The sequence below is a fragment of the Macaca nemestrina genome, chromosome 14 (genome assembly GCF_043159975.1).
Source record: "Macaca nemestrina isolate mMacNem1 chromosome 14, mMacNem.hap1, whole genome shotgun sequence".
Classification (NCBI taxonomy): domain Eukaryota; kingdom Metazoa; phylum Chordata; class Mammalia; order Primates; family Cercopithecidae; genus Macaca; species Macaca nemestrina.
Window position 1 is genome coordinate 112,482,587 of NC_092138.1, and position 12,411 is coordinate 112,494,997.

The window sequence follows — 12,411 nt, forward strand, 5'->3', positions numbered from 1 at the left end:
GGGTTTCACTATGTTGGTCAGGATGGTCTCAAACTCCTGACTTCAGGCGATCCACCCTCCTCTGCCTCCCAAAGTGCTAGGATTACAGACGTGAGCCACCAAGCCCAACCAGAGTTTCCAAGTTGTAAATCTTACCCTTGTTTTTTCTTTTATTCCCCAGTCTCTGGTCTTTGCCTCCTCTCTTCCTCCAGTGTCTGGTGGGAAATGGAGGGCAACATTTTAAGGACTGGCTGTGGTTTGAAGAGAGGGTGCCAGGGGTCCCAGGGAGCCCCTGTATCGCTGAGCCCCTCAGAGGAGACTTGCTTTTAGCCTGTATGTGTGTCCACTGCTGAGGCTCAGATGTCCGTCCCTGCTGTGAGCTGCTGGGTCTACGCAGGGGCCCCCTGCTGCTGGTCCAGACCAAGTGTTGTATTTTTAGCTCCAGGCCCCCATTCCTTTTTTTTTTTTTTTTTTGGAGACAGTCTTGCTCTGTTGCCTGTTGCCCAGGCTGGAGTGCAGTGGTGTGATCTTGGCTCACAGCAACCTTCACCTCCCAAGCTCAAGCGAGTCTCTTGCCTCAGCCTCCCAAGTAGCTGGGATTATAGGCGTGCACCACCATGCCCGGCTAATTTTTGTACTTTTAGTAGAGACAGGGTTTCACCATATTGGCCAGGCTGTTCTCGAACTCCTGACCTCAAGTAATCCGCCCACCTCAGCTTCCCAAAGTGCTGGGATGACAGGCGTGAGCCACCGCACCCAGCCAGGCCCCCCATTCCTGTAGGAGTGCACCTTCCCTCAGGTGGGGCCACATCTCCAGTGGCCACCAGAGAGTGTGGGGTGTACTCCTGGTGCTCAGACACTCCACCCTCTAGCCTTTTGTTCATGCTGGTCCCTCCATCTGGAATGTTCCTCTACCGTCTCCTCTGACTAAACTCTGCTCTTCCTTCAAGTCCTGCCCTCAAAAGCACCTGCGCCAAGACCTCCTCCAGCTCTCCAGCAGGAATCCATTTCCCCCTGGAATATTGTTCATTTTTCCCCTTGAGTTTAGAGGACTCCACTTTCTAAACTGAACATGGGAACTCATGCTGTGTCTCGTTAGTACAACTGCACTGTGGAGAACAGGTGCAGAGCATTTGAAAGCGGCCAGTCCAAGAATCCTGGAACAGCTCATGACTGAACCAGCTGGAGGCCTCACATTCCTGGATCGGATCATATTACAAGTTAGCTGTGGCCAAATCCCTGTTATCCTCCTACCCTTTCTCAGGAAGGAGGAAGCACTAGAACACGTAAGAGCCAGGCCCCAAGACTTTCAGGCCCAGCTTAGGCTGTGTCTGGCAGGTAGTGAGAGCTCACGAAATCAGTCTTCATTGTTGTAGGGTTTTGGTTTGCTTGTTTTGGTTTCTTTTCTTTTTTTTCTTTTTTTGAGATAGAGTCTCGCCCTGCCGCCCAGGCTGGAGTGCAGGGGCTCGATCTCGGCTTACTGAAACCTCCGCCTCACAGGTTCAAATGATTCTCCTGCCTCAGCCTCCTGAATAGCTGGAACTACAGGCGCCCGCTACCATACCCGGCTGTTTTTTTGTATTTTTAGTACAGATGGGGTTTCACTGTGTTAGCTGGGATGGTCTCAATCTTCTGAGCTTGTGATCTGCCCTCCTCGGCCTCCCAAAGTGCTGGGATTACAGGTGTGAGCCACTGCGCTCTTTTCCGCGACAGGTCTTGCTCTGTCGCCCAGGTTGGAGTCCAGTGGCACAGTCATGGCTCCTTGGAACCTCTGCCTCCTGGGCTCAGCTCATCCTCCCACCTCAGCCCCTGAGTAGCTGGGACTACAGGCACCCACCACTCTGCCTGGCTATGTTTGCTTGCTTGTTTGTTTGTTGAGACAGACTATTGCTCTGTTGGCTCAGGCTGGAGTGTAGTGGTGCGATCTCAACTCACTGCATCCTCTGTCTGCCTTCTGTGCTCAAGCGATTCTCATGCCTCAGCCTCCTGAGTAGCTGGGATTACAGGCAGCTGCCACCATGGCTGGCTAATTTTCGTATGTATGTATGTATTTATTTATTTGTTTTATTTGAGATGGAGTCTCGCTCTGTCACCCAGGCTTGAGTGTGGTGGCACGATCTTGGCTCGCTGCAACCTCCGTCTCCCAGGTTCAAGTGATTCTCCTGCTGCAGCCTCTCAAGTAGCTGGGATTACAGGCACGTACCACCATGCCCAGCTAATTTTTTGTATTTTTAGTAGAGACGGGGTTTCACCATCATGGCCAAGCTTGTTTCAAACTCCTGACCTCAAGTGATCCGCCCACCTCGGCCTCCTAAAGTGCTAGGATTACAAGTGTGAGCCACTGCGCCCGGCCTAATTTTTGTATTTTTGGTGGACACGGGGTTTCACCATCTTGGCCAGGCTGGTCTTGAACTTTTTTTTTTTTTTTTTTTTTTTTGAGACGGAGTCTCGCTCTGTCCCCCAGGCTGGAGTGCAGTGGCGCGATCTCGGCTCACTGCAAGCTCCGCTTCCCGGGTTCATGCCATTCTCCAGCCTCAGCGTCCTGAGTAGCTGAGACTACAGGCGCCCGCCACCGCGCCCGGCTAATTTTTTGTATTTTTAATAGAGACAGGGTTTCACCATGGTCTCCATCTCCTGACCTTGTGATCCGCCCGCCTCGGCCTCCCAAAGTGCTGTGATTACAGGTGTGAGCCACCGCGCCCGGCCTGGTCTTGAACTCTTAACCTTGTGATCCGCCCGCCTTGGCCTCCCAAAGTGCTGGGATTACAGGCGTGATCCACCGTGCCTGACCTAATTTTGTACTTTTTTAGTAGAGACAGGGTTTCACCATGCTGATCAGTCTAGTCTTGAACTCCTGACCTCAAGTGATCCACCCACCTTAGCCTCCCAAAGTGCTGGGATTACAGCCATGAGCCACCGTGCCCAGTCAAAGGAGACATTTTCACACTGGCTGTAACAGAAGTGGAACCAGAGCTGGAAGATGGACAGGAAGTAAGGAATGAGCGAACCCAGGAGAGCAAGGCTGGAGAGAGTGGGCATGAACCAATGAGCAACTGTTGGGTTGTGTTTTGTTTCCTTTAATTTTATTTATTTTTTTGAGATGGGATTTTGCTCTTGTCACCCAGGCTGGAGTGCGGTGGTGTGATCTTGGCTCACTGCAACCTCCGCCTCCCGGGTTCAAGTGATTCTCCTGCCTCAGCCTCCGGAGTAGCTGGGATTACAGGCATGAGCTACACCAGTAAGTTTCCTAATATTTAAAAGAAAACAGCCGGGCACGGTGGCTCATGCCTGTAATCTCAGCACTTCGGGAGACTGAGGCGGGTGGATCACATGAGGTCAGGAGTTCGAGACCAGCCTGGCCAAAATGGTGAAACCCTATCTCCACTAAGAACACAAAAAGCAAGGCTGTGCGTGGGGCTCACGCCTGTAACCCCAGCACTTTGGGAGGCTGAAGTGGGTGAGATCACCTGAGGTCGGGAGTTCGAGACCAGCCTGACCTAAATATACAAAATTAGCCGGTCATGGTGGTGCATGCCTATAATCCCAGCTGCTTGGGAGGCTGAGGCAGGAGAATCGTTTGAACCCAGAAGCGGAGGTTGCAGTGAGCTGAGATTGCACCATTGCACTGGGTGCGACAGCCTGGGCTACAAGAGCAAAACTCCATCTTAAAACAAAAAAAGAATAGCCAGGCACGGTGGCATGTGCCTGTAATCCTAGCTACTCGGGAGCCTGAGGAGGGGAGTCGCTTGAACAGGAGGCAGAGGTTGCAGAAAGCTGACATCATGCCACTGCACTCTAGTCTGGGTGACAGAGCAAGACTCCGTCTCAAAATAAAAACAAAATTATCCAGGGGTGGTGGCACATGCCTGTAATCCCAGCTACTTGGGAGGCTGAGGCAGGAGAATCACTTGAACCTGGGAGGCGGAGGTGGCAGTGAGCTGAGATCGCGCCATTGCACTCCAGCCTGGAAAACAAGAGCGAAAAACTCCGCCTCAAAAAAAAAAAAAACCTTACTTACCTATGTAAGTCCCTTAACTTCTGACCTAAATTTCCTTATCCATAAAGTGGGAGAAATAATAACAGTCTTGCAAGTGTTAATTAAGTTACCTTAGCAGCATGCCTGGCCCAGAAAAGATGCTTTAAACAACAGCAATCATCATTCTTTTTTTTTTTTTTTTTTTTTTTTTTGAGACAGAGTCTTGCCTTGTCGCCCAGGCTGGAGTGCAGTGGCGCGATCTCAGCTCACTGCAAGCTCCGCCTCCCGGATTCACGCCATTCTCCTGCCTCAGCCTCTTGAATAGCTGGGACTACAGGCGCCTGCCACCACGCCCGGCTAATTTTTTGTATTTTTAGTAGAGATGGGGTTTCGACATGTTAGCCAGGATGGTCTTAATCTCCTGACCTCGTGATCCACCCGCCTCGGCCTCCCAAAGTGCTGGGATTACAGGCATGAGCCACCGCGGCCAGCCCATCATTCTTATTGTTGTAATCTCAGAGAGAAATGCAGAGAGAAAAGATTTCCTGAATTTGGGATGTGGTTGGGATGTAGCCTAACCGTTGAGCTTTGTGAGGCGAGTACAGGATCTGTGGCTTTTTTTTTTTTTTTTAAGAGATAGGGTCTTGCTCTGTTGCCCAGGCTGGCGTGTAGTTACATGAACACATCTCACTGCACCCTTGACGTCCCGGGCTCAAGCAATCCTCCCACCTCAGCCTCCAGAGTAACTGGGACTACAAGTGTGCGCCAACATTCTCGGCTACTTTGTTAATTTTTTTGTAGAGATGGGGTGTCTCACTGTTGCCTATGCTGGTCTTGAACTCCTGGGTTCAAGCAGTCCTCCTGCTTTGGCCTCCCAGAGTCCCGTGATTATAGTGTGACCCGCTGTGCCTGACCTATGCCTGTGGCTTTTTAACAACCAGGGATGCAGCAGCTCCCACTGTCCCCAGACAGTGTCATCCCACTTCCAGATCTGCCTGATGAATGGAGCCTTTGACTCGACTTTCCCCCTTAACACTTCCTCATCTGTCTTCCCAGAACACCCACGTCCTTCCAGGCTTTTCATACGTTTATGTCCTCTCTCGTCAGATGATAGAAACGGGTAACCCTATGATTCTTAGTGAGTCCCAGGGTCCCTTCTGTTGTGGCCAATGAGGTCAAGGGCCAGACACCCATTCTGCCATTCAACAAACCAACCAAATTCATTGAGCACTCACTGTTTACCAGGCACCACGTTTGGTGCTAAGGATAGCACAGGTGTATTAGGGTTCTCTTAGAGGGACAGAACTAGTAGGATATACATAATCATATATGTAAATCATATATATATACACACACATAGGAGTTTATCAAGTATTAATTTTTTTTTTTTTTTTTTTTTTTTTTGAGACGGAGTCTCACGCTGTTGCCCAGGCTGGAGTGCAGTGGCGCGATCTCGGCTCACTGCAAGCTCCGCCTCCTGGGTTCACGCCATTCTCCTGCCTCAGCCTCCTGAGTAGCTAGGACTACAGGCGCCCGCCACTGCGCCCGGCTAATTTTTTGTATTTTTAGTAGAGACGGGGTTTCACTGTGGTCTCGATCTCCTGACTTTGTGATCCGCCCGCCTCGGCCTCCTAAAGTGCTGGGATTACAGGCTTGAGCCACCGCGCCCGGCCTCAAGTATTAATTTACACGATCACAAGGTTCCACAACAGGCTGGCTGTCTGCAAACTGAGAAGCAAGGAGAGCCAGTCCGGGTTCCAACACTGAAGAACTTTGGGAGAAAGATGTAGGCTGGGAAGTTAGGCTGGTCTCTCTTTCACAGTTTTCTGCCTGCTTTATATTCGCTGGCAGCTGACTAGATTGTGCCCACCAGAATAAGGGTGAGTCTGCCTTCCCCAGCCCACTGACTCCAATGTTCATCTCTTTTGGCAACACCCACACAGACACACCCAGGATTAATACTTTGTATCCTTCAATCCAATCAAGTTGACACTCACACACTCAGTATTAACCATCATCAGAGAACCAAATGGACTAAGTCCTTGTCCTCCTGAGCCTTAGACCGATGTGATGTCTCCGTTGTGCCAGACTTAATCCCTGAGGTGATTTGCATCAAATAAGACAGATGCGGTCATCCTGCCTCTCACGGTACTGTCATCTCCTCCACCTCCCGAACTTTGGCAAAGGCTATGAGGAACAGTGGAGAGGATAAAGAGCTCACTGTCCCCGTGCCGCCACCGAGAGCATGAAACGTGCCCAGCACTAAGTGACATGTGCTATAAAATGTAAAATACATGCTGGACTTGAAGACATCATGTGACCACAAAGAATGTCAATGATCTCATTTATAATTTTAAAACATTAATTACATGTTGAAACAGTAATATTTTTGATATAGTAGGCTAAATAACATTCATTATTAGGCCAGGTGCAGTGGCCCATGCCTGTAATTCCCAGCACTTTGGGAGGCCCAGGTGGGTGGATCACTTGAGGCCAGGAGTTCAAGACCAGCTTGGCCAACATGGCGAAACCCCATCTCTACCTGGAATACAAAAAGTTAGCTGGGTGCGGTGGCACATGCTATGTAGGAGGCTGAGGCATGAGAATTGTTTGAATCCGTTGTGGGCGGTGAGCTGAGGTTGTAGTGAGCCGAGATTGCTCCACCGTACTCCAGCCTGGGCAACTGAGCAAGACGCTGTCTTAAAAAAAAAAAAAAATCATTATTACAATTCAATTCAATTCATCTCTCCTTTTACCTTTTTTTTTTTTTTTTTTTTTTTAGATGGAGATTCCCTCTTGTTGCCCAGGCTGGAGTGCAATGGCACAATCTTGGCTCACTGCTACCTCCGCCTCCCAGGTTCGAGCAATTCTCCTGCCTCAGCCTCCCAAGTAGCTGGGATTACAGGCATGCACCACCACACCTAGCTAATTTTTTGTATTTAGTAGAGATGGGGTTTCACCATGTTGGTCAGGCTGGTCTCAAACTCACGACCTCAGGTGATGCGCCCACCTCAGCCTCCCAAAGTGCTGGGATTACAGGCGTGTGCCACCACGCCTGGCACTTTTTTTCTTTTTTTTTGAGATGGAGTCTTGCTCTGTCACCAGGCTGGAGTGCAGTGGCGTGATCTTAGCTCACTGCAACTTCCGCCTCCTGGGTTCAAGCGATTCTCCTGCCTCATCTTCCTGAGTATCTGGGACTACAGGCACATGCCACTATGCTCAGCTAATTTTTGTATTTTTAGTAGAGACAGGGTTTCACCATGTTGGCCAGCATGGTCTCGATCTCTTGACCTCGTGATCCACTGTCCTCGGAGTTCCAAAGTGCTGAGATTACCGCACCCGGCCCCTCCTTTTACTTTTTTTTTTTTTTTTGAGACGGAGTCTTGCTCTGTTGCTAGGCAGAAGCAACAGTCTTGCTCTGTTGTTGGAATGCAGTGGCATGATCTTGGCTCACTGCAACCTCCCCCTCCTGGATTCAAGCAATTCTCCTGCCTCACCCTTCCGAGTAGCTGGGACTACAAGTGCATGCTACCACCCCTGGCAAATTTTTTGTATTTTAGTAGAGATGAGGTTTTACCGTGTTGCCCAGGCTGGTCTTGAACTCCTGAGCTCAGGTAATCCACCCACCTTGGCCTCCCAAAGTGCTGGGATTATAGGTGTGAGCCACTGCACCCAGGTCCTTTTACTTTTTTTTTTTTTTTTTTTTTGAGAGAGAGTTTCGCTCTTGTTGCCCAGGCTGGAATGCAGTACTGTGATCACGGCTTACCACAACCTCCGCCTCCCCGGTGAATCAAGCGATTCTCCTGCCTCAGCCTCCCAAGTAACTGGGATTACAGGCATGCGATACCAAGCCTGGCTCAGTTTTTGTATTTTTAGTAGAGACGGGGTTTCTCCATGTTGGTCAAGATGGTCTCTAACTCCCAACCTCAGGTGATGCACCTGCCTTGGCTTCCCAAAGTGCTGGGATTACAGGCGTGAGCCACCATGCCCGACCTCCTGTTACTTTTTTAATATGGCCATTAGAGTGCTTTAAATGATCTATGTGACTCACATTATGTTGTTATTGGATGGCCTAGGAGGCTTGGTTTTACTGGAACTTGTAACTGTGGGCAAGTTTTTAAAAAAATTTTTTAAATTTTTTATTTTTTGAGACAGGGTCTCGTTCTGTCATCCAGGCTGGAGTGTGGTGGCATGATCACAGCTCACTGCAGCCTCAGCCTCCTGGGCTCAAGTGATCCTCTGGCCTCAGCTTCGCGAGTAACTGGGATCACAGGTGTGCACCACCATGTCGGGCTTATTTTTAAATTTTTTTTCTAGAGATCGGGGTCTCACTGTGTTGTCTAGGTTGGTCTTGAACTCCTGGGCTCAAGCGATCTGTCCACCTTGGCCTCCCAAAGTGCTGGGATCACATGCGTGAGCCACTGCACCTGGCTGGGCAAATCATTGAACTTTCTGATGCTCTATTTTCTCGACTGTTAAGTGCAGGTATTCGAAACACCAGGTACGTTTTCTTCCTCTAACACTTTGCTGGATACTTTGTCACCATAGTGGTGACAGTGGTGGAAGGAAGGCTGGGCACCCACCTCCAGGCTAGCTGGGGTTTAGAGGCTTTACTGCATGTGCTTATTTGGCTGGTTTTGTGAGCCATGTGTTTTGTGTGGTTGGTCAGGAGCCATGTTTTTGGCCTCAGTTGGCCAGGCATCCACTTTTCAACCACCATGGAGATTGAGTGCTTACTTTGTGCCAAGCTCTCTTCTCTGCTTGGGGATCCCAGCTGGAGAGACACTACAGTGCTCCCCACCCAATTTTCTTTTTTTTTTGAAATGGAGTCTTGCTCTGTCACCCAGGCTGGAGTGCAGTGGCGAGATCTCGGCTCACTGCAAGCTCCGCCTTCCGGGTTCACACCATTCTCCTGCCTCAGCCTCCTGAGTAGCTGGGACTACAGGCGCCTGCCACCTCACTTGGCTAATTTTTTGTATTTTTAGTAGAGACGGGTTTTCACTGTGTTAGCTACGATGGTCTCAATCTCCTGACCTTGTGATCCACCTGCCTCGGCCTCCCAAAGTGCTGGGATTACAGGTGTGAGCCACCGTGCCCGGCCCCCACCCAGTTTTCACAGGTAGAAACTCCTAGGCACCAAAAGGCTAGCTCTACTGGTTGGAGGCAGAACCAGAACTAAAACCTTGGAATATCAGTTTGTGTTCGTTTTGAGACGGAGTCTTGTTCTGTCACCAAGCTGGAGTGGAGTGGCGATCTCGGCTCACTGCAAACTCCGACTCCCGAGTTCAAGTGATTCTCCTGCCTCAGCCTCCTGAATAGCTGGGATTACAGGCACGTGCCACCATGCCCAGCTAATTTTTGTATTTTTAGTAGAGACGGGTTTTCACTGTGTTGGCCAGGATGATCCCGATCTCCTGACCTCGTGGTCCTCCCGCCTTGGCCTCCCAAAGTGCTGGGATTACAGGTGTGAGCCACTGCGCCCAGCCTGTGTTTGTTTTATTGACTGTAGTGGCCCCTGTCTGCCCAGTTCAACAGCATGGCCCCAGAGGCTGGCACAGTGAGCACCAGAGTGCAGGTGCCCAGGGAATGAACAGATGAACTTTGATTCCCAGGGCTCTCCTGGGAATTTGCAGGGATGGATGACTGCATGTCATTCTCTCCATGAGGATGGTCAGGGAGGTAGGAGGTGGCTGAGCTGGATTTGAAGCCAGGTCTCTTCTCTCCCAAGACTGCTAGTTTGCTTTTTTTTTTGATACGGAGTCTCGCTCTGTCACCCAGGCTGTAGTGCAATGGGGGCAATTTCAGCTCACTGCAACCTCCACCTCCTGGGGTTCAAGCAGTTCTCCTGCCTCAGCCTCTTGAGTAGCTGGGATTACAGGCACATACCACCACGCCTGGCTAATTTTTGTATTTTTAGTAGAGACGGGCTTTCTCCACGTTGGTCAGGCTGGTCTCGAATGCCTGACGTCATGATCCGCCCACCTCGGCCTCCCAAAGCGCTGGGATTACAGGCTTGAGCCACTGTGCCCGGCCCTAGGTTGCCTTTTAACCCGTACCTCTGCTGTGTTGCCTTCAGCAAGTCTCCAAGTTTGCATTAGTTTTCTGTTGCTACATTACCACACATTTAGTGGCTTATGTAACTTTGTTATCTTAAAGTTCTGGAGGTCACAGTGGTTGGCAGGGCTCATTTTCTTCTGGAGGCTTTAGAGGAGAATCCATTCCCTGTCCTTTGTAGCTTCTAGAGGCGGCCTGCATTTCCGGTCATGAGGTCCTGCATCATTCCTTTGTCAGTCAAAATGATTAATTCATCAACCACATCTCCGACCCTGATCCTTCTTCCTTCCTCTTGTGAGGATCCTTGTGATTCCACCTGCCCAACCAAATAATCCAGGATTCATCTCTGCATCTCAAGATCCTACAGAGTCCCTTTTGCCATAGAAAGTACCATATTCACAGGTTTCAGGGATGAGGACTTGGACATCTTTGGTGGGGGACTTTGTATTGCCTCCACAAAGTCTACTTTTCCTCTCTGTTGGACAGGCACACTAGTAATGTCTGTTTTGTGGGTATGTCGTGAGGATTACCTGAGTGACTCTATAGGGAGTATTTAGCACAGTGGCTGTCACATAGTAAGTGCTCAGTAAACCACCCTGTTACTGTTCAGCTTCCTCCTATCATTTTGTTTTGTTTTGTTTTGTTTTGAGACAGAGTCTCTCTCTGTTGCCCAGGCTGGAGTGAAGTGGTGTGCTCTTGGCTCACTGCAACCTCCACCTCCTGGGTTCAAGCGATTCTCGTGCCTCAGCCTCCCGAGTAGCTGGGATTACAGGCCCTCACCACCATACCTGGCTAATTTTTGCATTTTTAGTAGAGATGGGGTTTCACCCTGTTGGTCTCAAACTCCTGACCTCAGGTGATCCATCTGCTTCAGCCTCCCAAAGTGCTGGGATTACAGGGGTGAGCCACCGCACCTGGCCTTACAGATGAAGAATCTGAGGCTTCAGCTTATTTTTTGTTTATTTGCTTTCTATATATATATATATATATATTTTTTTTTTTTTTTTGAGATGGAGTCTCACTCTGTCACCCAGGCTGGAGTGCAGTGGTGCGATCTCAGCTCAGTGCAACCTCCGCCACCCAGGTTCAGGCAATTCTGCCTCAGCCTCCCAAGTAGCTGGGATTACAGGTGCCTGCCACCATACCCGGCTAATTTTTGTATTTTTAGTAGAGAGAGGGTTTCACCATGTTGGTCAGGCTGGTCTCTAACTCCTGACCTCGTGATCCGCCCACCTCGACCTACCAAAGTGGTGGGATTAAAGGTGTGAACCACTGTGTCAGCCTTACAGATGAAGAACCTGAGGCTCAATTTATTTATTTAATTTATTTTTTATTTGTTTATTTGCCTTCTATCATTTTTGTTAGTTGCTGGGTTTTGAGCACTGGGCCGATTCTATGGCCATCCTGAAGATGGTCAAGGTACAAAATGGAAAATAAAAATTAGGACTACATCCTCCCTGTTTTGTAGAGATAGAAAAATATTGAAGACCTTGGCAGGGGAATAACGCAAATTTGATGATTTAAAAGAGAGTGGCCTGCACTATAATCCCAACACTTTGGGAGGCCAAGGTAGGCGGATCACTTTAGCCCAGGAGTTCCAGACCAACTTGACCAACATGGTGAAACCCCAGCTCTACTAAAAATACAAAAATTAGTCAGGTGTGGTGGCAGGTGTTTGTAATCCCAGCTACTTGGGAGGCTGAGGCAGGAGAATCGCTTGAATCTAGGAGTTGGAGGTTGCACTGAGCAGAGATTGCACCACTGCACTCCAGCCTGGGGGACAGAGAGAGACTCTGTATCAAAAAAAAAAAAAAAAAAAAAGTTCTGGAGTTACGCTGAAGTGGGTTAATTTTCCTTCCGGGTCCAGCTGTGTGGCTTTGGGCACATTGTCTCAGAGCCTCCTTTGTCTCACCTGTGAATTAGAACAATATCTGCCCCTGGGTTAGGATTAAGTGATACAAACCACGTGCTTTAGCATAGGGCATGGCCCGCAGCTGGTGCTTAGTGTGTTAGCAACTGTGCCTGGAAGCGGGTGGGATGATTGGGGTGCCAGACCCCAGCATTTTTTTTTTAATTTGCTTTTTGAAATTGCTTTTATAATTGGTTAGGTGTCTAAAAAAGTAAGAACCCTCCTCAGCTCTCCCAACCTCAAACCACGGAGATAACCAACATGGGAGTGCAGGCTCCCGGACCTTTTGTTTTGCAATCACACAAACACACAACACTCAAGAGGAGGGGCTTATTAGTTTTCATTTTGTAAAAATGGGACAAAGTACCCATATTGTGCAACAACCTTGCTTTTGAAATGAAAAAAGTATTATTTCTGCTTCCTTTCCGTGCATATACCGTATACATATTTTAACAAAATCCGGGCTCAGTTTGTTCTGAGGCTCTGCAGTTTT

General features: G+C 49.3%; 1 protein-coding gene across 4 annotated transcripts in view; it reads left to right on the plus strand.

The window, feature by feature from the left end:
* The window catches only part of LOC105464051 (proline rich coiled-coil 2B), a 133,393-nt gene that overhangs the window by 13,566 nt on the left and 107,416 nt on the right, over window positions 1–12,411 (plus strand). The window lies entirely within an intron of this gene.